This window comes from Felis catus, chromosome A1 (genome assembly GCF_018350175.1).
Source record: "Felis catus isolate Fca126 chromosome A1, F.catus_Fca126_mat1.0, whole genome shotgun sequence".
Lineage (NCBI taxonomy): Eukaryota > Metazoa > Chordata > Mammalia > Carnivora > Felidae > Felis > Felis catus.
The window spans coordinates 53,552,056-53,576,888 of NC_058368.1; the positions used below are offsets into that span (position 1 = coordinate 53,552,056).

Below are 24,833 nucleotides of genomic sequence, written 5' to 3' on the forward strand. Positions count from 1 at the left end.
CATAGATCTCAGTTGACCTTGATCTGCTAGAAACTCCTTCCTTTTTATCTCTGTTCCATACTGGGGAGATTTTGTCCCACATAAACAATGGTTCTTTTGTACATCAAAGCACATACCCCCCTTCCCCAACATCCAAGTTTTAATTTTCCTGGCATGCATAGTATGTATCTCTCTTCTGTTCAATGTCTGTTACTTCTTACCTACGTTTAATTGATGGATAATATAATTTTCTATTTAGTTTGCAAAAGAAAAGTATTTAAAAATTAAGTTTTTGGTATCTGAACAACAACAAAAAGACTGCAGCTTTGTGAATGAAAAAGTTCACAGAAATGATTTTTCTTCTGTTTTTCCAATTTAAAAAATACAGATTAAGTGGGGATTTAGTCTCATATACCTCCGTTTATCCAGTATCTTTCAAATAATAGTATTTGTCTTGGAAAACAAAAGAGTTTTAGTCACACTGAAATATCCCTGTTTGGGTTGAGAGTTTATTATTTCTCTATGTATTTTGTATATATGTGTATATATTAAACATATGTATGTATGTGTGTGTGTATATATATGTGTGTGTGTGTGTGTGTGTGTGTGTATATATATATATATATATATATATGTAAACCCACACACACAGTCTTTCTGTGAGTAATGATACAGGCATTGGATAAAAGTTTGTTGGTAATAATTGAGAGTTTAATTCACAGAGTCAATTCTGCCATTCCTTTTGGGAAACTTCTTGGAAAAGCACTTACCAAAACACAACAAACAAATGAACAAAACAGAAAACAAAATCTAATAACAAAAACCTCATTTCTTAGGAATTACTCTGTAACGTAAATCTCACCTCTCAATAAAACATTTTATTTATAAAGTACCCCCTTCAGTTAGCTTATTTTTTGTAATCAGTGAATACTGATCTGGTATTAAGTACTTCTGTGTAAAACATTTACAACTCTGTTCTCCATCAATTACTCTAGTAGGTGGGTAAAATCTTTTAAAGCCTTCTTTCATGGAGTCCAATTCGGAGTGTTCAAATCGTCTCTTGTTTTTACTTGAGGATTCAAATATTTATTTATTTATTTAATGTATGTATTGTTCTGGTATATTACTTTTCTGTGAGGAGATATTCCGCAATTATTTGTGGTAGCAAAATGTGTAATGAGAATTATTTACCATACTTAAAATGTTTTTCAACATTCTCAAACTTTAGTTTGCTTAATAGTGCCCGGACAGCATTTTTCTTTTTTAAATGCAGACTCTGGGGCCCCATTTTGAGAAATGCTGACTTAGTAGATGGGGGGCACGGGCCCAAGCCTATGTTTTAAGAAAGCGGCTCTGTTGATTCCAGTGTGCTTAGGTACAGATTATACCTTGAGGAACATGTTTCTGAACGATTATGGAACAAAGAGCTTAGTCCTTTTGCTGGGGAACCTAGAAACTGAGGGTTGAAGGGCGCAGTGGAAATGTATTCTGGAATGCTAACGTTGCACCTAGATACACAGTGAGTATAAGCTAGGTGCAAGAAATACTTGACAGATCTGGCCTTTAATACCTTGCCAAAAGTAGGAAGGGGAAGCCCTTACAGAAATTGGTGTAGAAGGTCATGTGGCTTGAGGGGTGTTGTTGGAGGTGAAGGTGTTAGGACATTTCTTCTGTACCTCTACTTGGTTTATTTAAAATGAACTGGGCCCTGTGATTATTCATGCAAAAGACCAGGGGCACCTAAAACTCTTCTGTGGGAATAAAATTACTCACCAGCCCATCTATACTTGTTTTTGTTTTTTTAAGTGTTCCCATAATCATGCCATAAGGATACTTTGGAAATGAAGTGACTCAATCATTACACAGTTTTTTACTCCTTCAGGATAAAATGCTCATTTTCCTGGATGAATAGGTATAGGCTTCTCATAGTCCAGATTACCATAATTAGTGTGGAGCCTACTTTAAAATTAGGTCATATAGTTAATGGTTTTGATTTACCTTTGGCTTTAGTTAATTACATGAGATAATACATGTGAAAATGTCTGGCATGGAATCTGGCATGTGCTAAGTACTTAGTTCCAATTGCCTAGTTAGCATCTCCTCTCAGATAGCTTGCAACCACCTCGGACTCAATATAAGCCTCTGAGTCTTATTGATTTGACTTCCTCCATATCTCTTAAATCAGCCACTTCATTCATTGCTCAGTGGACCAATCATGGCCTGTGTGAAGTTTCTGGGCAGGTTGTGTGGATGGCCCTCAGGTCCAAAGAACTTAACGCATAAAAAGAACAGAGAGGTCAGCATGCAAGGGGAAGGAGGCCAAAACATGAAGTACCCTTATAAGTCACATTAAAAGTTTTTGAAATTTGGGGCGCCTGGGTGGCGCAGTCGGTTAAGCGTCCGACTTCAGCCAGGTCACGATCTCGCGGTCCGTGAGTTCGAGCCCCGCATCGGGCTCTGTGCTGACAACTCAGAGCCTGGAGCCTGCTTCCGATTCTGTGTCTCCCTCTCTCTCTGCCCCTCCCCTGTTCATGCTCTGTCTCTCTCTGTCCCCAAAATAAATAAACGTTGAAAAAAAAATTAAAAAAAATTTTTTTTTGAAATTTTATTCTAAGAACAGTGGGAAAAGTTTGAAGAGTTTCAAACATGGGAGTGGCATGATCAGATTTGAGTTTTACGAACATTGCTCCCTTCCATCTCTCCAACTCCTTTTGTCCTAACATAAGACCAGGTCACAAACATCTCTCCTCAGCAGCATTACATCCAGTCCCCTTCCCCCTTCCTTCTCCTCTTAAATGCGTGCTCCACATTTCAACCAAGCAAAACCCACAGACAAAACCCCTAGGAATCTGATTATATCATTTTCCTCTTTCAAGTCTTTTAATGGTTTCCCAATGCCCTTAGGATAAATTCCAAATTCCTTGACAGGGGTTCCATGGCTTATGACTAATATTTACCTTCCCAGGCTCTTCTCTCAACCACTTTCCCTCAGACATTCCAGGTACACTGAACATCTTTCAGTTATTCTAACGAACCATGCTGTCTCTTGCCCAGACCTTCCTGTTCTCCATGCCTGGGCACCAGTCCTGCCCAGCTCTGTTTGGGCTGGTGAATTCTTACAGCCTTTGACTATGTGGAGTACCCTGCTAATGATTGCCATCTTTCCCAGTTGAGACATTTATCACACGTTACCCTGCCAGACTGAAGCTCCACCAGTGTCTGACCTGGTCATTCCTTCAACCGTAGATAGCACTTGCCCCTGGTGGGCTCTCAAGATGCCTGGAAGGTTCTCAATAACACACTCCTACAGAATGGATGAATGAGTGGTACCTATCAGCTTCCTTCACTTTGCCTTTTATATCATGTCCTCTTTCTGAAGTGCTTGTTGGAAAAAGGACTAACTCAATAATGACACACCTGCTTTGGGTTTAGATGACAAATTGGAGTCCTGTTACAATGTTAGGAATAAAAACAACCAAGTTAAATTTTAGACAGGGATATAGAATCTGATATTAGGCAAACAAGGAAAGACCTAAGGGAAATATTTTTATTGTAAATGGGAGATGCTAAATAATTGTTGAATACAATCAATATAATCAGTTGCTTAGTGTTGTCCCTGATTCCTTTCACAACCATAATTAATATTTGAAAAATGCTTTATATTTTATAAAGTGAATTTCACCCACATGATCTCATTATCCTAACAATACTATATCATCATTACCTGTCTTATGAAATAGGAAATGAAGGCCTACCTGTGGTGCAAAGTGACTCCCCAGTGGTAAGTGGTAGTGCAGGACTTGAACCCCTGTCCTCACCTCAAATCCAGTGCTCTTCTAATATATCACATTCCTTCCCTAAATGTCTGCAAGCAAAACCAAAATTGTTGGTTACTTCTGGGCATGGTTTTGTGTGCATTATTTTATCCAGTCAGAGTTGCAAATGATTGGGAGGACAAGAAAAACAACAGGGAACATGACTGTTTTGGCTGAGAATGGAACCCCTCTCCAAAATATTTGCTCATAGAAGGAGCAAGAGCAGTGTGGCAGACGTGCCCCACTTGACTGAGATTCTCTTCACAGTTTACCACCTGAGGAGGGAGACCCTGGTGGAGGGAGGCCTCCAGCTGCTGTAAGACTTTTCCATTTTTAATAGCTGATCAATCACCAGAGAATACTGAGATTCAGCTAGGTATTTCGCAAGTCTAAAGGGAAGATAGAAGGCAGAGGTTAAAACATTAAAAAAAAAAAAAAGGAAAGAAAGAAAGAATAGAAAAAAGAAGAAAAAAAAGAGATCACTCTTGCCCTGATGAAACTTCTGATCTATGGGGGAAATGCATAGACCTTCAAAACCTCTGCCAATATGATGAGAATAGCTGCAACTAAGTTAATAGCAGATGATTTAATGAAGAGCCTAGGCCAGGGGTTCTCAATCTTGAGAACCTCAAAAATGCCTCTAAGGTTTTGCTGCCCAGACTGCAGCCCAAAACAATGAAACCAGAATCTCTGAAGATGGAACCCAGGCAACAGTACTTTCCAAAGCTTGCTAGGTCATTCTAATGTTCTGGCAAAACTAAAGTAGGAGAAAAACCTTTTACTAATTTGATAGGAGTTATGCCAACCTCAGATTCATGACCGCTGGTGTGGTGGTTTTGATTATTTTGAGAAATGCTGAAAAATTCCTGATTGGAACCAAAAATTCACTGAGTCTTCTTTAATTCAGAGGTGCCTGGTGGGGGCACCTGGGTGGTTTAGTCCGTTAAGTGTCCAACTTCGGCTCAGGTCATGATCTCACCACTTGTGGGTTTGAGCCCCACATCGGGCTCTGTGCTGACACCTCAGAGCCTGGAACCTGCTTGGATTCTGTGTCTCCCTCTCTCTGTCCCTCCCCCACTTGCACCCTGTCTGTCTCTCTCAAAAATAAATATACATTAAAAAAAATTCAGGAGCGCCTGGGTGGCTCAGTTGGTTAAACGTTGGGGTGGTTCAGTTGGTTAAGCATCCAACTTTGGCTCAGGTCATGAGTTCCAACCCCATGTCGGTTCTTTGCTGACAGCTTCAGAGCCTGGAGCCTGCTTTGGATTCTGTGTCTCCCCTTCTGTCTGCCTCTGCCCTGCTTGTGCTCTCTCTTTCTCTCTCTCTCAAAAATAAACATTAAAAAAGAAATCTCCTTACTTCAGTGAACACATTACAATAATCAACATCCACTAGAGCACTCAGTAAAGCTCAGCATAGAGCTAAGAGAGATAAATATTATATGATTGCACTCATGTGTGGAATTTAAGAAACAAAACAGATGAACATAGGGGAAGGGAAGGAAAAAGAAGATAAAAACAGAGAGGGAGGCAAACCATAAGAGACTCCTAAATGCAGAGGACAAACAGGATTGCTGGAGGGGTGCTGGTGGGGAATGGGCATTAAGGAGAGCACTGGGTGTTATATGTAAGTGATGAATCACCAAATTCTACTCCTGAAACCATTATTACACTAAATGTTAACTAACTTGGATTTAAATAAAATTGAAAAAATAAAAATAAAACAAATAAACTAATTGAATTCTCACAATTCTAAGGTTTCATTATTAGCCTGTTTGAAGATGAATCAGCTGAGGTTCCAATAAGTATATTATCTGCCTGAAGTCATGTAGCTGGTAGGGGGAGTAGTAGAGACAGAATTTGAGCTTTTCTTGCCGAATTTTGTAGTCATCAGCCTCTAAACCATTCTGTATATCCACTGGGGAGTGAAGAGATGCTATTAAAACAAATAGCAGCAAACCTCACTTCCAGAAAGGCTGAGCCTTGCTGCACCTCACTTTACAGCTAGAGTACAGTAAACTTAGGTTGTATTTCTACTACTGTTTTAAAAATCTGTGAGTTTTTTTTTTTAGGCTTCAGGTTTTTAAATTAAAAAGTGGAGGATGGGGGTGCTAGAGTGGTTCAGTCAGTTAAGTGTCCAACTCTTGATTTCGGTTTAGGTCATGATCTCATGATTCATGGGGTCAAGCCCCGGTCAGGCTCTGCATTGACAGCACAGAGCCTGCTTGGGATTCTCTCTCTCTCTCTCTCTCTCTCTCTCTCTCTGTCTCTCTCTCTCTCTCTCTCAAATAAACATATAAAAATAAATAAATAAATTAATTAAACAAATAAATAAAGGAGGATAAATTATTTAAAAATTTTATGATTTTTTCCCCCATACATACATGTCCTTGTTACAAAGGACATGTTCAAAGGGGTATTTCAAGAAAAGTAAATCTTTCAGCCTCTAGCCTTTGGTTTCCTCCAGAGAGAGTAGTCTGGAGATTTTATTGTATGAATGAAAAGACTGCGATTGATTTAGGATCTTCAAGATTAATCTCCTGGGGTTGTGAAGAGGATTAGAAAAATATGGCCCAATAGCAAAAAAAAAAAAAAAAAAAAAAAAAAAAATTGGGAAATGATCATAGGATAGACAAGCAAGAGTGTTGTCTGCCATGGTTAGATGACTTGCCACTTATTTAGGCCCCATTGATGGAACTCTCCAAACTCCTGATAATATAGGCGGTGCTCCAGTGAAGAGCTTTATGTGAATGTCATTTTGCACATGCCTAAGTATTTCCATAGGATAAATTCCTAGAGGTAGAATTTCTGGATCATAAGTATGTGCACTTAAATTTGATAGATACTGGGGCGCCTGGGTGGCTCAGTTGGTTGAGCGTCCAACTCTGGTTTCGGCTCAGGTCCTAATCTCACAGTTGGTGAGTTCGAGTCCCACAGTGCAGAGCCTTCTTGGGATTTCTGTCTCCCTCTCTCCCTTTGCTACTCCCTGGCTTGCGCTCTCTCTCTCTCTCTCTCTCTCTCTCTCTCTCTCTCTCTCTCTCAAAAAATAAATAAATAAACTCACACACACACACACACACACACAATTTAATTTTTGATAGACACTGCCAGTTGTGCTTCATGAAGGTTGGATTCATTTGCACACCCACTAGCAGCAACATAACTCCTGGTTTATTATATACCCGCCATTATGGTACTTCACCAAACTTGTTGAACTTTGCCAGTCTGATGGGTGACAAATGGAATTTCAATATAGTTTTAATTATCATTTTAGAATTATTCTTCATTTGACGATCTTTTCATATTTTTAAGAGACATTTGTATTTACTCTTGTCTGTTTCTAAATTTTGCTTACTTTTTATTGGTCTTTTCTTATTGATATCTAGAAGCTCCTGGTGTTAAAGAAATCAGATGTTTTTGAGTGTGAATTGCAAGTATTATTCCCAGTTTGGTTTTGGCTTTTTAAAAAATTTGCTTACACATTACCTCTCTGATTATTAAATAGACTACAGATTAAAATCTTAATTCTTACTCTTTACAAACATTTAGAAGGCAATATTTTCAGAATAGCTATAAAATTTCAGCAAACCACGTTTGTGTTTAACCATCTACAACCATAAGATCTCTAGATGTGTTACTATAAGGTAAAGTTTCATACTGTTTTTAAAAATTTTGTTTCAATTTTAGTAATTTTTATTTACTTTTATGTAACTTACCTTTGATTCAAATTCCTTTTTCTTTATTACATTTAAATGATGATTAGATCCAAAATGAGTTCCTTACCACTGTAGATACGGTGTCTCAAAATCATTTTCCACAAACCATTTTATATCACAACACATAATAAATTAGCATACTTAGTGTTTTTAGTTCCCTACCTGTTATGAATATTCAGCCTATCCCAAGAATGCCACTTTTCTTTCTCTCTTTCTTTTTCTTTTTTTTTCTCTTTCTTTCTTTCTTTCTTTCTTTCTTTCTTTCTTTCTTTCTTTCTTTCTTTCTTTCTTTCTCTTTCTTTCTTTTTCTTTCTTTCCTTCTTTTCTTTCTAAATATTTTAATACCCTCTTAACTGATTTCTCACACTACCCCTGCAACCACCAGTCTGCTTTGTGTATCTTTGAATTTGTTTTTTTTGTTTTTGTTTTTGTTTGTTTATTTGTTTTAGATTCCACATATAAGAGAAATTGCATGGTATTTGTTTTTCTCTGATTGGCCCATTTACTTAGCATGATACTTCAAGGTCTATCCATATTGTCACAAATGGCAAGATTTCATTCTTTTTTGTAGCTGAATAATATTCCATTATGTTTATTATATATATATATATATATATATATATATATATATATATATATACCACAATTTTGTTATCCATTTATCCATTGATGTACGCTTAGGTTGTTTCCATATCTTGGGTGTTATAAATAATGCTGCAATAAATGTGGATGCATATATCTTTTTGAATTAATGTTTTTGGTTTATTTGCATAAATGCCCAGAAACATAATTTCTGGATCATATGGTATATCTATTTTTAGTTTTTTAATGAACCTCTCTATACAGTTTTCCTAGTGGCTGCACCAATTTACATTCCCACCCAAAGCGCACAAGTGTTCCCTTTTCTTCACATCCTTGCCAACACTTGTTATTTCTTATCTTTTTGATGATAGTCATTCTAACAGGTGTGAAGTGATATCTCACTGTGGTTTTGATTTGCATTTCCCTGATGTTTAATGATGATAAACATCTTTTCATGTACCTGTTGGCCATCTTTGGGTCTTCTTCAGAAAAAGACTGTTCAGATCGTCTGCCAAATTTTTTAAATCAGATTGTTTTTTTCCCTATTAAGTTATATAAGTTCTTTATATATTTTGGATATTAACCTCTTATCTGATATGTGATTTGCAAATATCTTCTCTTTCATTTTGTTGATGCTTTCTATTGCTGTGCAGAAGCTCTTTAGTTTGATGTTGGTCCATTTGTTTATTTTTGCTTTTGTTGTTTTGCTTTTGGTGTCAGATTCAGAATATCATCGCCAAAACCTATGCAAAGGAGCTTACTGCCTATGTTTTCTTCCAGAAATTTTATGGTTTCACATTTTATATTCAAGTCTTCAATTCATTTTGAGTTAATTTTTGTATACGGTGTAAGATAGTGGTCCAGTTTCATTCTTTTGCATGTGGCTATCCACAGTTTCCCCAACACCATTTATCGGAGAGTATTCCCTATTGTAAACATGTATTGCAAACATTATTCTCAGTTTGTGTTTGGCATTTTGACTTGATTTATGATATCTGTCTATCTGTCTATCTATCTACCTACCATGTAGAAATGTTCTATTGTTATGGCTTCAAATTTAATTCTGTACTTCTTATCAACATTAGAAAGATTTTCCTGCTCAAAGATTACTTAAATTTTTAAGTATTTTTTTTCCTAATGTCCTTAATGTTTTATTTTTATGTTTAACTGTGAACTGGCATTTTTTTTTAATGGAAGTTATGAAGTAAGGAACCCCAAAATCTTTTCCCTAGATTGCTACCTGGTCGTATCTGACATCTTTTATTGAACACTTCTTCTCCATTGATTTGAATGGAGAAGAATTTGAATTTGCTTTGAATTATTTTATCAAGTATTAAGCACTTTTACATTTATTTCTGCAATTTTGATTCCGTTCCATTGCTCTATTTGTCTGTTCGTATAACAGGATCATATTGTTTATAATAACTGTAGCTTTATAATTGACTTGATATCAAGGAGGCCTAGTCTTCATTGACTGTTATTATTTCAGAAATTTTGTAGTTCTTTTTGTTTTATTTTTAAATTTTTATTTTTTTGTTTAATTTATCTAATTAAAATGCTCCATGTGTATGATTATTATAATTAAACTACCTTTATAAACTAATTTAGAAAAATCCTAGTTGATATTTTACCTTTCTATCAAAGGACATGGTGTATTCTTCCACCTTTTTTTGGGGGTTGAGTTTTTGTTTTTAAACTCAAGATGTTTGATTCTCTTTTTCAGAATAAATTTATCATCAGACAATAGGAAAAAGTATAATTTGAATTTTCTCTTTTTCGTTTTTGGTCTTTAGATTTGGTCAAATGTTCCCTGAAGCCACTTATCAATTTTGTGACTGCCAGTATATGGTGTGGGGGGTAGAGGTGGGGTGGAAGACAGTTTGTTTGCTCTCATAAAGTTTCTGGTCCTGAAAGTTCGAGCAGGTAAATGAATCCTAGCAATGCCAAGTCTGTTTTTTTGTCCCAAGAGACCTGGCCGCGAAACATAAACTGAAGCAGTCCTTACCATTTCACAACACTGTTTGGAAAGTCCTGCTAATGAATCGTGTGGCCGTATTTCCAAGGGTTAGTATGCTTTGTTGTGGCCTTGGCACTCCAACAGCAATGCTGGGTCACCCAGTGCAGGTAACACCATAGCAGTCAGCATATTAACATTTCTTAACCAGCCTCACTCTCATGCCAATATTCAAAAAGAACAAACTAAACAAATATTTATTTACTGGTTTCAGTCTTGTCTTAAATTCTGCAAATGAAATCTGCAGCTTTTTGAAGCCAACTCCCTGAGTAATAAAAACATGCTTATCAATGTTGGGCATGTGCTATAATCACTTGTGTCGTTGTTTTGGGAAGTATATAGATTATGGCCAAATAGTCCTTTCAATTTGTAAGGAGCCACTGTGCAAATCTTATGAAATAGTTCTGACTTTTCTGCATGCTCTGACTTGCCATGAAGTAAAGAACGTCTCACAGTTAACCAAACTTTCTGGATTCCTCACTGCTTTGAATTTGAAGTGCCCGTTTCTCAGAGATGTACTTGTTTTACTTGAAATTATTCCTGTTTGCAACACATATACCAACACCTGCATTCTAGGGATCAAACATCTTTCTTTCTTTCTTTCTTTCTTTCTTTCTTTCTTTCTTTCTTTCTTTCTTTCTTTTCTTTCTTTCTTTCTTTCTTTCGTATATGTTTAATTGATTGTATGTTGGGGATGAATGGTAAATTCAAGTTTAGTGGTAAATTAACTTTATTAGTTTGTGCAGATATTTAATTTGGGAAAAACATCTTGAAATGTATTTGCTACATTCTTACTTCTTGCTGTGTGGCTGCATTGGGCCCAATAAGTTCCCATGATAGTGTCAGAAGTCAACATGAATTTCATGACTAGATAAAGGCTGACTGCTCTTAATTTATTTAATATTTCATAATTTTGGAAACTCATTCTACTATATGCTCATTAATTTGGCCAGCTCTAAGTTTTTTGCTTGTTGTTGTTTGTTTGTTTTGATTTGATTGGTTTTGTTTCTAGTTGTCTAGAAAGAGTCAGAAAGGAGTGACTGTTTTAGTGACTCAGTCCCAAGCCCAAAATGAAACAGGATTATGGGATAGAGAGGGACCAGAGGGTGGTGATGGAGATACTTTAGCTAGTGTGTTCAGGAAAAGGCAGAATATCTGAGCAGAGACATGGACTCTTGTGGTAACTAGTCCCATGCAGATCTAAGGAAAACATTTCCCAGGTAGAGGGTGATAATAGCTAGGGCCAGGCCCTAAGGTAAAGTCAAGCTCCGTATATTCAAAGGTAAGGATGAAGGCCAGTGTATCTGGGGTCTGAGGAACAAAGGTGAGAGGGCTGAGAGTTGAGGTTAGAGCAGGTATGGTGTACAGCTTCTGACAGCTCCCAAGGATACTCACCTCCTAGTATTCACACCCTTGTGCAGTCCCCTACCCTTGTGTATAGGCTGGACTTAGTGACTCACTTCTAACACATAGCATATGGCAAAAGTGATGGAATATCACTTCTGGGACTAGGTTGTGAAAAACTGGGACCTCTTCTCTCTCCCCTTTCCTCTGCCTGTTTTTGACTCACTCCTTCTGGTGAAGCAAAGTGCAAAATTTTGAGCTGTCCCCTAGAGAGACCCATGTGATAAGGTATAAGGGGTGGCCTTTGGCTTCTAATCAGTAGAGAACTGAGGTCCTCAACCAACAGCCTGCAGTAAACGGAATTCTGCGAACAACCATGTGGATGCTCTTGGAAGAGGATCCTCCCCAGTGGAGCACTGAGATGGCCTGCAGCCTTGTTTAACACCTTGAACACAGCTTGTAAGAGCCCAAAGCAGAGAACCCCGCTAAGCTACACTTGGATTCGTGGCATACAGAAAGGTAGTAAATATTGTTTCAAGGCAGTGAGTTTTTGGGTAATGTGTCATGCAGCAATAGATAAATAATACAGGTGGGTAGGGCCAGATCACATAAAGATTTATAGGCCATGGTGAGGAATTTGGATTCTCTTTCATGCAGTGCAGGGAAGGGTATGACCACTTTTAAAAAGATCACTGTGATGGCTATGTGGGGGATGGGCAGAGCAGAAGCAGGAAGACCAACTAGGAAGCTCTCAGGGAAGGATAAATGCGAAACGGTCAGATTTAAGATACATTTGTGCACGATAATGCTCATATGTCTTGCTGGGGATTTTATAGAGGAGATAAGGGAAATAGGAATTACAGATGAATTGTACATTTTTGGCTTGATTAACTGGGTAGATAGAGGTACCAGTTGCTGAGATGAGGAAGATTAGGGGAAGAGTAATTTTGGGGTAGAGATGGAAATATTTATGTTGAAGATAATAAGTCTATGTGGAGATGTAAATGGGGAAATGCCAGGGGTTCAGATGTGTCCACCCATGTCTGGAGGATAGGTGGGGACGTTCCTTGGGGGGATCTAGTTATATGAGTTCTCTGAATCCTCTTGAGAAAGAAATATCCTAAGAGAAGTCGAGATGCTTTCATTTGGTTGAAAGAAAACAGGCCAGAGTTAGAGACAGTTGGTGATTCTGTATATAGCATCTTATCCTCTGACTTAGTCCACATGTTCTAGGGTAAAGGGAATACAATAGCAGCCTCAATAAACATTAAAATAAACACTTTCCATAAATCTCCATTGCTTCATTTATCACCTCTCGTGCCAACAGTTCTGCAGAAATGGGAGTTGGCAGACTGAGCACAGACATCAACACTGATAATATGAGGAAGCCTTGACTTGGATGTTGATGAGTGTTACCAGTGTGTCAGTGTCCTTGTCAGCCATTGGTGATGACCACTTCTGTGAACCACACTGATGGAGCTGCCATTTTTGGCAGCAGTGATAGGAGCTGTCACTACAGAATAGAAGAGAAAGAAAATGGCAAATATCAAATTACAGCCAAGTAGGCCCTTTTTGGGGACTTTCTCTTGTTGAGAAATTTGAAATGGGTTGCATTCTCTCAACTGGGATGGATTTGGAGGGTACTGTTGCCATGACCGTATTTTCATCTCCAAGATATGTTCTCTGGAAAACTGGGGTTACAAGAGTGATTTAATAAGGACTTCCTGGGGCGCCTGGGTGGCTCAGTCGGTTGAGCACCAGCTTCAGCTCAGGTCACGATCTCACGGTCCGTGAGTTCGAGCCCCACGTCGGGCTCTGTGCTGACAGCTCAGAGCCTGGAACCTGTTTCGGATTCTGTGTCTCCCTCTCTCTCTGACCCTCCCTCATTCATGCTCTGTCTCTCTCTGTCTCAAAAATAAATAAACGTTAAAAAAAAAATTTAATAAGGACTTCCTGTATTTGTTGGAAAGTTTTATTCTCAAATATGTTTTTGGAATATTTGCTTTCTTCTTAGTTATGGGTTTTATTTTGTAATTTCATTTCTTAATATTATTATGAGGTTATGAAGTCATTTTCTGTGAGTTCTTTCAACTTTTTTTTTTTTCTTTTGAGAAAGATGAGGAACGTAAATAAAACATTTTAAGGTAACACAATATTGTATTGTAAGTGTCCTAAGTGTTTTATACACCATGCAATATGGCTCAAGGATTTTTCCATATGGCATTAACCCTTTATTTTAAATTCTCACTCCTAAATAGGAAAAATAAATTCAAATCGTTAGATTGAACTCTTCATTGTCTTTTGCCATTTTTGTCAAACATGAACGTTTGGGACGCTTAGCTGTTTGAGAGCTGAATGCTCTTAGATAAATTATACAGCCTAAGCAAGTTCAGAGATTTTTTGGAATGAGAAAGTTGTTGATTGAGTAGAAAGAGTTGAAAGAAAGTTCTGAACTAGAAATATTATCACATGAATTCCAAACATTTGCTTTAATATACTCAGAATAAAAAATGTTTTAATGTGATATTGAGATGTTTTTTCCTGAACCATTGTTTTCTTTAAAAAATTTCCTGGCATAGTATATGCTATTGTTTTCCCTGAATACAGTATTTATTACTTCTGATATGGTTCAGGAATTAATAACCAGCAAACTTGATGGCATAAAAAAAATTACTATTTCTTGAAACTTCAGATACAAGATGAAATTACTAAATCAGTAATAGGAAGGGTACACATTGTCTTATGTCACTATTTAAAAAAAACTTTCCAAACATCTACCTACTATTCTTGTGTTGAAAATTAATTAATATTATATATAATTCACTTAGGACGGCTGATGGGAATAAAATAATCTGGAAAGGGCTACTCTTGTTAAATCTAAATGAGGCTCAGGGATCTCTTCCTGTCTGGTACCCCTAGACTTGACCCTATATCTTAATCAGGGTGAGCTAGTTACTACCTACAAATGCTCCATTGAGTTGTGTACTGCCTAAAAATCAAATGACCATATATTCAAATGACCTCTGGAATCGTGCCAGTGTAAAAGATTTTCTATCTCTTTTACATATGGGGTGATCTATTCCTTGTTGATTTTGTACTTGTTGCAGTTGGTTTTGACTTTAGACTCAGAGGGCAATTTATTTTCCTTATTTAGAAAATCTCAGAGGACAGCCTCACTACAGTTCCTAAATAATTGTTTCAGTAATTTCTATTGTATGAACCATTAGCTGAGAATATCTTTTTTTTTCTTCCTCCAAGTCAATTTTCAGACTGAACTAATAACTTTTCTTTTTCCAGTTTAGTAAATCTCAGTCAGACAAGGCTACATTATATTAACTTGTTAACTCATCACCAGAAAGTTCCAGATTTAAGTTTCTAGCTTGGATTTGTAATGAATGTGCTTAATATAGGATTATCAAAAAATGAATTAATGAGCAAAAGAAATAGTCTCCCTTCAAACTGATCCTTTCAGAGTTCTACCTCTCCATCCGTTACAAATTGGAAGTTCACTGACTTGTTCAGGAATATTTCCCCCACAGTCTGAAGCATAGTTGACCCATGACATATGCTACCTGAAATGTGCTTTCAGGTTTTATAATTAAACCACAACCCTACAGATTTACAGTAGAAGATCTGTTGTGAGCATTCTGTCTCTGGCCAGCTTCATATATATGCTAAAAATGTCCAAAGTGATCCGGGATATGTTTCATACTGAATCTTGCCTTGCACAAATTTAGTCTGAACTTGACAGGTTTCTTTGGAGTATTGCTATATAAAGTAGTGACATACTATAAGCTACCTAAGGTCACAAGTGTCCTCAATTAGACAGGTATTAAATATTTAAAGATAACTTTATTTTTTTATTATTTTATTTTTGAGACAGAGAGAGACAGAGCATGAACAGGGGAGGGGTGGAGAGAGAGGGAGACACAGAATCTGAAACAGGCTCCAGGCTCTGAGCTGTCAGCACAGGGCCCGACGCGGGGTTTGAACTCACGGACCGTGAGATCATGACCTGAGCCGAAGTCGGACACTTAACTGACCAAGCCACCCAGGCGCCCCTAAAGATAACTTTTAAGGACTAGGATAATTTTGCAGTGTATTTATTCTTTTTTAAAAAACATTTATTTTGAGAGAGAAAGAGAGCACAAGCAGGGGAAGGGCAGAGGGAGAGCTAGAATCTCAAGCAGGCTCTGCCCCTCAGCATGGAGTCCCATGCAGGGCTCCAACTCACAAACCAGGAGATCATGACCTGAGCCTAAATAGTCAAATGCTTAACAGACTGAGCCATCCAGGCACCCCAATGGTGTATTTATTCTTGATGTTATAAAAACTTACACTGTATACAAATGAACCAATGTATGCATGTCTACAAAAAATGCTATGTCAGTTTCACTTGAGATAGAATTCTCTTGTAAACCAATAACTAGTGTTCTTTTTGAACACTAGGTTGGTTATGATTAGAAGGTTACATGTTGTGCTTAGATTCACTAAGAAGCCTTGAGTGTTTCCTGAAAGTAAACCTGAGCCACAAATCTGCATCATGATCCACTCTATTTTAGAATATGCTCTATCTTAGGGGAACCTGGGTGGCTCAGTTGGTTAAGTGTCTGATTTCGGCTCAGTCATAATCTCAAGGTTTGTGGGTTCGAGCCCTGCGATGGGCTGTCTGCTGACAGTTCAGAGCCTGGAGCCTGCTTTGGACTCTATGTCCTCTTTTCTCTCTGCACCCAGCTCATGCTCTGTCTCTCTCCCGAAAGTAAACATCAAAAAAAAAAAAAAAAAAAAAAAAAAAAAGATTCCTGCAGCCACGTATAAATGTGTCTTACCGAGGAAAGGTATGATATTTGTTCATTTATTCTTAATCATTTCCCCCACCCCATGAGGTTCTGAACAATTGCACCATCTACCTGTGTGAGCAGCTTTCTGTGCTTCTGCGCTACCAGGGATCCTTAAGCCCAGCAGGCCGGCTGCTCATCAGAGGCAGCTTTCTTGGACCATACCTGGTCCTTGGAAAACAGAATCTAAGACTGATGCAGGTGCAGGGAGTTTATTGGAGAGCACTCGAGTTCAGCATTCAGGGGGAATGAAGGAAGGTGAACCACAGCACACCTGAGACCAAGGCCTCAGCCTGTTCCAATGCCTTTAGCGTCTTTAACTGACCAATCATCGGATGGGTGAATAGGGTGGTGATCTCTGGGCGAAGGGGTGATCTTCAGGGCAGGGCAATTACTGGAAATGGATACAACTGAGAACTGTTGGTCATTAACACACCCGATAAATAGGGGAGCTAGGGCTTTGGTCCCAGCCCGGGATCTGCGCTGGTGTCTCGCACGTTCCAGCGGTCGGTCGGTGGAAGTGGAGCGGTGAGTAGGTCCTCCTTTACTAGGTTTGGTCTTTCTCCTGTGGAAGGCTGTGCAGGAATTACAGAGAGACTGATAATCCCAACAAAAAGAGTTTTAAAGCTGGTGAAGAATGTGTCAGAAAAGATACGGAAAAGAAATGCTTTTGCTCTTGAGCAAAAACTGAGTGTGTTCAACATTGGGTATGTTCTGTGAAATGTTTTTTTTTTTTTTTTTTTAAAGCTAACTACAGCAACTACCTTTATTTAAAAAATTCCTGTAGGAACTGTGAGAAGTGAGAGGATTCATTTTCAGAAATACCAAATAAAAGCTGTGCTGTCAACAATAGGTTTACAACCTATTGGAAATATGTATGAACCCCTGCCCCCCACAGTGGAGTCCCAAACCCTTAGACACTTCACTTCCTGTTTTTTTTTTCCTCTCTCTATTTCACAGCCTTACTTTTCTTGAGCTTTACAATGGACATGTGCCAAAGAACTGAAGTTTCTGCGTAAACTTTCGGAAGTTTCTCTGTAGTACTCAGCCAATGAGGAGTCGGGGGAGGGACTTGCAACTAGGAGATAAATTGCCTGCTGTAACCACCCTGAGTGTGCCTGTCCATCGGACACACCCACTCTTGCAAGAACTTTGATTAAAGCCTTGCTTCACTGCTCTCCCAGTCTGCATGCCCCTCCTTTGATTGGGGCAGTGGTCTTATTTCTCACAGGAACCCCCTTCTTCTTCTTCTTCTTCTTCTTAAAGATTTTATTATTTTTGACTAATCTCTACAGCCAACATGGGGCTTGAACTCACAGTCTGGAGACGATGCTCTACAGCTGGAGCCAGTGGGGTGCCTCAACACACCCCTTTTTAAAGGAGTCTGATAATCTGTACACTTCAGTGTACTTCTTTCTTTCAGTCGGGGTAGCTATTGTAGCTACTGAAAGGTAGCTATTGTAATATGGTTTTTGAAAACATGAGGATACATAGATACCCAACGCCTTCTTTTTGTAATTTAAATATAAACTTCAGTTAACATCACAAAACCTTCTCAGTAATGGAAGGGACAACATACAGGTGCTAAGGAGTGTGCTGAAAACTCTTCTCTTATAGAACTGGAGCTGATTCAGTATATGTTTAAACAACCAGTCCTCAATGACTTTGAAAACTTTTGAGGAAGAAAGCATGAAGTCTGGATAACTAGTAGCATTTCTTCTTTATGCATTGTTTGCTTTTGCTAAGGCATTTTGTTACCTAATGTTTTAAGAAACCTGACTTAAAAAATTTTTTTTTAATGTTTATTTTTGAGAGAGAGACAGCGTGAATGGGGAAAGATCAGAGAAAGAGAGAGAACCCCAAACAGGCTCTAGGCCCTGAGCAGTCATCACAGAGCCGTATGCCGGGCTAGAACCCACAAACTGCGAGATCATGACCTGAGTCAAAGTCAGATGCTTAACCGACTGAGACACCCAGGTGCCCCAACAAACCCTGACTTCTAACAAAAGAACAAAAGTCTTTATAGAATTCCTTAGGTGCTAAAAATGACTTGTATACGTTTTCTTAGTTTTACATATATTTTCTTACCACCTGCTTTTAAAGATGAGGATGCTGGGGCTTTTGGAAATGAAACGAATTGCCAGATGCCATGCTTCTACCTTCCAGAGCTTGTGAACTTTCCAAATACTACAAGACGCTGGATTTATTTACAGTCTCTGATACCCTGATAAGTTAGCAGAATATCTATAACTCAGAAGCAAAAGTGGGAGCGGGGTGAGGAGAGCATGTAAACCTTTCTGAAATGGATCCAGTTACTGGCAGAGAAGGAAAGCAGTCTCCTTTTGCCTTGGGCAGTGAAATACCTTGGACCCACCCTGGATGTAAGAACAGGGGAAAGGACCAAAGGGATGTGAGGAATTCAAGAGCTTTACCTCAGGGTAGGGAAGTGAATCTGATGAAATGGCACCTGAAAACCACATTTGTTCTGGGAGCCTGAGACCAGGAAAGATGTGGACATTTTCTTGGAAAACGTTCAGAGGAGAAATCAGGAAGATGACGGAGGAGGGTGGAGGGATAGGTTAAAGGAATTAAGTAGGTTCACCTGGGCTTAGAGACAGCAAAGCTAGGCCTTGTTAACCATCTGCAATTATTTGGATGTAGAAATACCAGGGAAGGTAAAGTGCTACTCGGGGTGGAACAAAGAAGTAGAATTACCTGAAAATTAAGGCAATGAAAACGAACCTGAATATGAAATAATTCATGTTTACAAGAATGTTCATGGCAGTTCTATTATAAAACTTCTTAGTGTTAAAGGACCAAGATACCTTAGATGAAAACTGCAGAACATAGTTTATTACCTCAAAAAATAATCCTGTTTTTATGTTATAAACTGTATCAAACCTGAATTCAAGTACTCTACGTACTCCTCCCCGCCCACCCCCCGCAAAAAAACCCAAAAAACAAAAAAACAAAAAAAAACCCACGACGGAATTTGTACTGAGCAGATCACACTGTCATTCAGCTGGGTGCCAGGGACATCGCTAATGCCATTTATTCTTGACCCGTGGGTTGACTCAAGGTGATGAGGAAGGCACTGGATGTTCTCTCTAGGAGAGAGGTTCACTGACCCAAGGGAGTGGCTGGCCACCAGAGGTCACCTGGAGAGGTCCGTGCTGGGGCTGTGGTTTTATCTATGTGCCATGAAGAAAGAACTATGTTCTTGTCAAACTCCTGCCTCCTTACTGGTAACATTTAACCTTGACTTTCAGATTCTGTCCTTGGCCCTTCAGCTATTTTAAAGTCCAGTCTTTATGCCTTTGTGCATTATATGCTGCTTTTATAAGATAGAAAATTCTTATTTGGGAATATTTGCTTTCTTTAACAAAGTATTTTAAGATGGTATCTAGAATTCCTAGTATATACTTATTTTCACCTATACACACATAAGGGTTAATTTTGATTCAGGGAGAGATTTGATTTAGAGCTGGACAGTGTTTCTCTAACTTTCTGTGTTGACGGATCAATTTCTTTTTCAAGATCTTGTGGACCGATACTTTCTAGAATCCAGTAAAATTACTCAGGTAAAGGAAATAAACTCTGAAGACCTGCAAAGTACAAATGCTAACTTACTTTTAGATTTTTGCTGACAAAATTCACTTTGGAAATTGTTACAGAAGTCACTAAATCCTTCTCAGTTCTGTGTTCCATAGGAAAGTCTGTCTAGGGTTCTACTCTTGACTCTGCTGTTTCCTGATCGTGTTGCCTCTGGCAGCACATTTACTCACCCAGAGCATGAGTTTTCTTATTTCTAAAATGGATATAATAATTTCTGTTCTTTCTCTCTGGGCATGGTGAAGATTGTGGCAGGAAGGAAGGAAGGAAGCTTGGTTTGTAACTAGTGAGGTGCTAATTACATATTGTAGACCATATGGGTGAAATGGTTCCTGTGTGATGTGCTTGAGAAAGTTTTCGTTTGTTCTAGCTAAGAAGTGAGTTTTTCATCCAGTTAAATTTTTTAAAGATCTTCAGTTCCAAACTGCTTGAATTTTGAATGTTTTTATTCCAGGAATATTTTGTGCATTTGACTGGTCAGCAAAATCGAAGAGCCAAGGACCAGTGGTACAGGTTTCAAGAGGTTACATGCTTCAGGATAACTTTGGGGCTTTTTCATGCCATGTACGTTGGCCCCTTGCTCCAGATTCAGAGCTATCCCCCTTCTCGCAGGCTGGGATATAATTTTTCAAAGTTCATATGTTATTTCTTTCTCCTGAGATTTTTCCAAGTGTCTTATAGTTGGACATCAAAACCAGAAGATGTGGGTGGAGTTGTAGAAGTTCAAAAAAAAAAAAATCTCATAGGACATTGATATTTCACCCGTTCAACTCTAGCTTGAGAATAATTACTCTCTACATAGTGTTAGTTTGTGAGTTTTACAAGTAGATTTGAGGGACCAGGAGGTTGAGAATTTAGGAAATAGAGGTGCTAATAATAGCATGAGAAGTGCCTATAGATTAATTGGGAACAATTCAAATATGGAGGCCATCTGCTTGGCCTGAAATATGGCAGATTAAGATAATAGACATTTGACATTAAGATTTAGGCAAACTTTCAGTGGGCAGAAACCTACTAAACTACTTAACTTTCAAGAAAGGCTATAATTTTTGCTTGACTGTTTCTTGGATTTTCTGTGCTTCAAAAATCTAGAGAATACAGAATATTTTGTGTTCCCTAGATCCTGCATGTGTGTCATAATAAGGGACTCCTGACTACTTCCATAGAGGATTGTTAAGTGTAGATGATCACATAGAAGATTAACACATCCTTTCATATACCACTATCTGTGATTCTATAGGACAAGTGGTACATATACCAGAAATCTCCAAGTACATTCTAGAATAATTCATGATTTAGAATGATGCCAGAAAATCATACATACATAGTTTAATCTCACATTTGTTTTTTAGCACATCATTATTTGATTCTTATCAGTCAAACTTTGAAGTATTTGGAAAAAAGGTGTAGCTAAGAATAAAGCTACTTGACATATAACCATCTACTGCAGTAATATTGGAGGAAGACTTTGTAAAACCTGAAGATCCAATTAAGGGAGGAGTGTGGGTTTGAGATTCAGATAGAACGGAGTGTTTGTCTCTCCCTCCTCAGTTACCAGCTATGTGACCCTGGGCAAATTAAGTGATTTCTGTAAACCCCAGTTTCTTCATCTGTAAAATGGAGCTAATCTCGTCTTACTTGTAGTGTTGTTACAGGATTAAATAAGAAAGCCTATAAAGACATCTAATCTTGTCCCTAGTATAGAAAAATTTTAAATAGGGGTTTCTCTTCCTTTCCTTTAGTGACCTTTTGAGATTACAGATTTGTACATGTTTGTTGACTAGACACTTCTACTGAAATGATAATTGTGAAGTCCAGTGAGATAAAACAAATACCATAATACCATATGATTTCACTTACATGTGGAATCTAAACAAACAAACAAAAAACCCCATAAATACAGAGAACAAACTGGTGGTTGCCAGAGGGGAGGGTGCTAAGGGGGATGGGCAAAATGGATGAAGGGGGGTGGAAAGTACAGGCTTCAGTTATGGATGAAAGGTACAGCATAGGGAATATAGTCAATGGTATTATAATAGAGATGGATGGTGACAGGGTAGCTACATTCGTGGTGAGCATAGCAATAATGTACATAGTTGTCTGATCACTGTTGTATACTTGAAGCTGATGTAACATTGTGTGTCAACTATACTTCAACTTAGAGTCCACACACCCTTGAACAAAAGGTAACAATGTCAGATTTCTACTTCTGATATACCAAGACTATATTTCAGAAAGTGGTTTCTTGACTCCAAACCTAATCATTTGATTTAAACTTTAACTGTTCTTAACCTTTTTAGGTTGATCTTAAGCACACAAAAATGTGCTGAGCTTGATTAAATTTGACTCATTTTAAAGCTAATTTGAAGGTTATAGTCAGGGCCTACCGTCCTGAATCATGTAGAAGTTTGAGTGCTGACAGTTTCTGGCAGGTCTTTTCATGGAACCACATAGAAAACAGAAACTACGCTATTCCAACAATTGTTTTAGTGATTTACTGTAATATATATGAGTACCGTTTTATAGAAGTCTGCCTTTTAAAAATGCATATCTGATCTGATATGGTTACATTTTTCTTTGAATGACTAGTGAGTAGAATTTTTCAATTCTATTTCCCGTATGTCCTTATATTCAAAAAGATCATTGTATCTACCTGTTCTCAAAAGCCTTAGTGTATCATGATAATTGTTATGGTGTTTGTCTTCTCTCAGAGAAACATATAGTTAGCAGTCTCCCCTTCTTAACAACCAAGGGCTCACATGTAGACAAGACCTAACTAATATGTATTAAGTGTATGTTGACTTAAAATATTTTGGAATGATACAATGGAAGATCTAAAACAAACAAACAAACAAAAAACCCCCAAAAACCCAAAATAAGCATTTCTGAGCATGGACTGTGTTTGGGGACTCTGCCTTTCTTTACCATTTTAGAGGACATACCACTTTTTTTTTTTTTTAAATTGAGTAACCTTTATTCAACAATTGTCAATGGCATTCTTTTTACATAACCATTAAACTAAAAATATCAATTCATTTTGGGTCACACTTTCATTTAAAGAATTCTCATCGGTGCTTGATGGGAGAAGAATCTTGGCCTTCTCTTGCTCTCATTCTGCCATTTCTCTATTTATTCAATTTCTTTCCTTTCTTTGATATTCAACTGTTCTTTCTGTTGCTTAACTCCTTACACTATTAACTTGACTCCAGACTTTTCTAAAAATGTTAACTATTTTTTCTGCTCTTTTTCCTTCTTATTCTCCTTCAGAGGACATACCATTTTTTTTGTGGTTAGTCTTTCCATTCAGCAGGAATGCGAGGGACTTGATGTTGCCATATTTTCACGAATGTGGGTTTGAGGCACAGTGAAATGGATTTTAAAACAAAGACTAGTTCATAGCAGCACTATTCAAGGGTGGAAGCAATCCAAGTGTCCCTCTATAGATGAATCGATGAACAAAAGGTAGTATATGTATACAACAGAATATTCAGCCTTAGAAAGGAAGGAAATTGACACATGTGGCACATGAACACTGAGAACATCATGCTGAGTGAAATAAGCCATTCACAAAAAAACAACTATTGTATGATTATACTTATACCAAGTACCTAGTGTGGTCACATTAATAGAGATGAGAATGGTGGTTGTCAGGGGTTGAGGGGAAGGAGAAATGAAGAGTTGTTTAATGGGAATAGCAATAGGGTTTCAGTTTTGCAAGATGAAAAGAGTTCTGGGTTGGGTATACCTCAGTGTGAATGTACTTAATACTAAAGTATGCATTTGAAAATGGTTAAAATGGCAAATTTTATGCATACTTTACCATAATTTTAAAGACTATAGTAAAAATTTTAAAGACTAAAGTTAAAAAAAAAACACAAGAATTTTACTAGACTCTCAATCTTTTGTCTGTAACTTATGACCTTACATGGTCCACAATACAGTTTTTGAACTGGAGTAACCTTGGTATTAGGACATCAGGAATGTAATTTGTACAATTTGAAATGTTATCTCTCCAGATGACCCTCATTGCCCGTCATCAAGATTGTATAAACAGGTTTAGAAAGGTTAAAAAGGCTGTTGGAACTTACCCGTTTGCTAAAACCTAAAATACGTAGATCAATTTTTTCTGATCTTGGCCATGGAGGAGTACAGACCTCATTAACTTTTTCACTATCTTCTCAGTGTTTTCAGTTTTCACTGCTGTCAGTCCATGTTCTATGGCACTTCTGGTTTTATCCCTGCTTGACAAGGTTAAGCCAGTTGATGATTTACAGTTCTGTTCAGCTTTCTTTTCCATAGATTTCTCCTGATAAGCGTAGTGTGAACTCTAGACTATGTGTGAAGAGCTGAAAAGCCGAAAGGTTTTTATTAGTGTTTCTATTTTCATATTCAGTAATTTTCTAAGGGCAAAAATGTGTCCATGGACCATGTCCTCTATGGAAAAAATATAGGATGAAAGTTTTGTTTGTTTTTGTTTTGTTTTCTTTTGGTCCTACATAAAGCAAAATTCAAAGTCTAACCTTCCTGATGACCTTTTATGCTGTCTCCAGATAAACCTATTTAGTATTTCCCTTAACTATATTCTAAAAAGTGAACAAAGTATTCTGTGTGCTCTGACATATTCTAAGCTGATATGGGGGATTGCGACAATCATTAAACTTCAGTATGTTAGGAGTACTTGCATTCTGTAACAGGTGTTAAAATGAAGGTAATGCTTTCTTTACTCTTGTGTTGGATAGATCTAAATATGACTAGTAGATGTTTTAAGTTCAGATCATAACAGAAATAAATACAAATCCTCTATACTAATCCTAGCTCTTTACCTATTGCACTGACTGCTGGTTAGTTGTTCTTTCCTTTCAGAACACTGTTGACCTTTGTCCTCTTCAGCTGATCCATCATTTTGTCCATATTTGGAGATAGCAAATATACAT

General features: G+C 37.8%; 2 long non-coding RNA genes across 2 annotated transcripts in view; both read left to right on the top strand.

The window, feature by feature from the left end:
• Window positions 1–24,833, top strand: part of LOC109498754 — a 376,552-nt gene that overhangs the window by 13,841 nt on the left and 337,878 nt on the right. The gene's annotated exons all lie outside the window — the stretch shown is intronic.
• The window catches only part of LOC123384585, a 63,258-nt gene continuing 54,681 nt past the window's right edge, over window positions 16,257–24,833 (top strand). The window contains exon 1 of the long non-coding RNA XR_006595899.1: window positions 16,257–16,815. This is a non-coding gene — a long non-coding RNA (uncharacterized LOC123384585). The remainder of the gene's footprint in view (window positions 16,816–24,833) is intronic.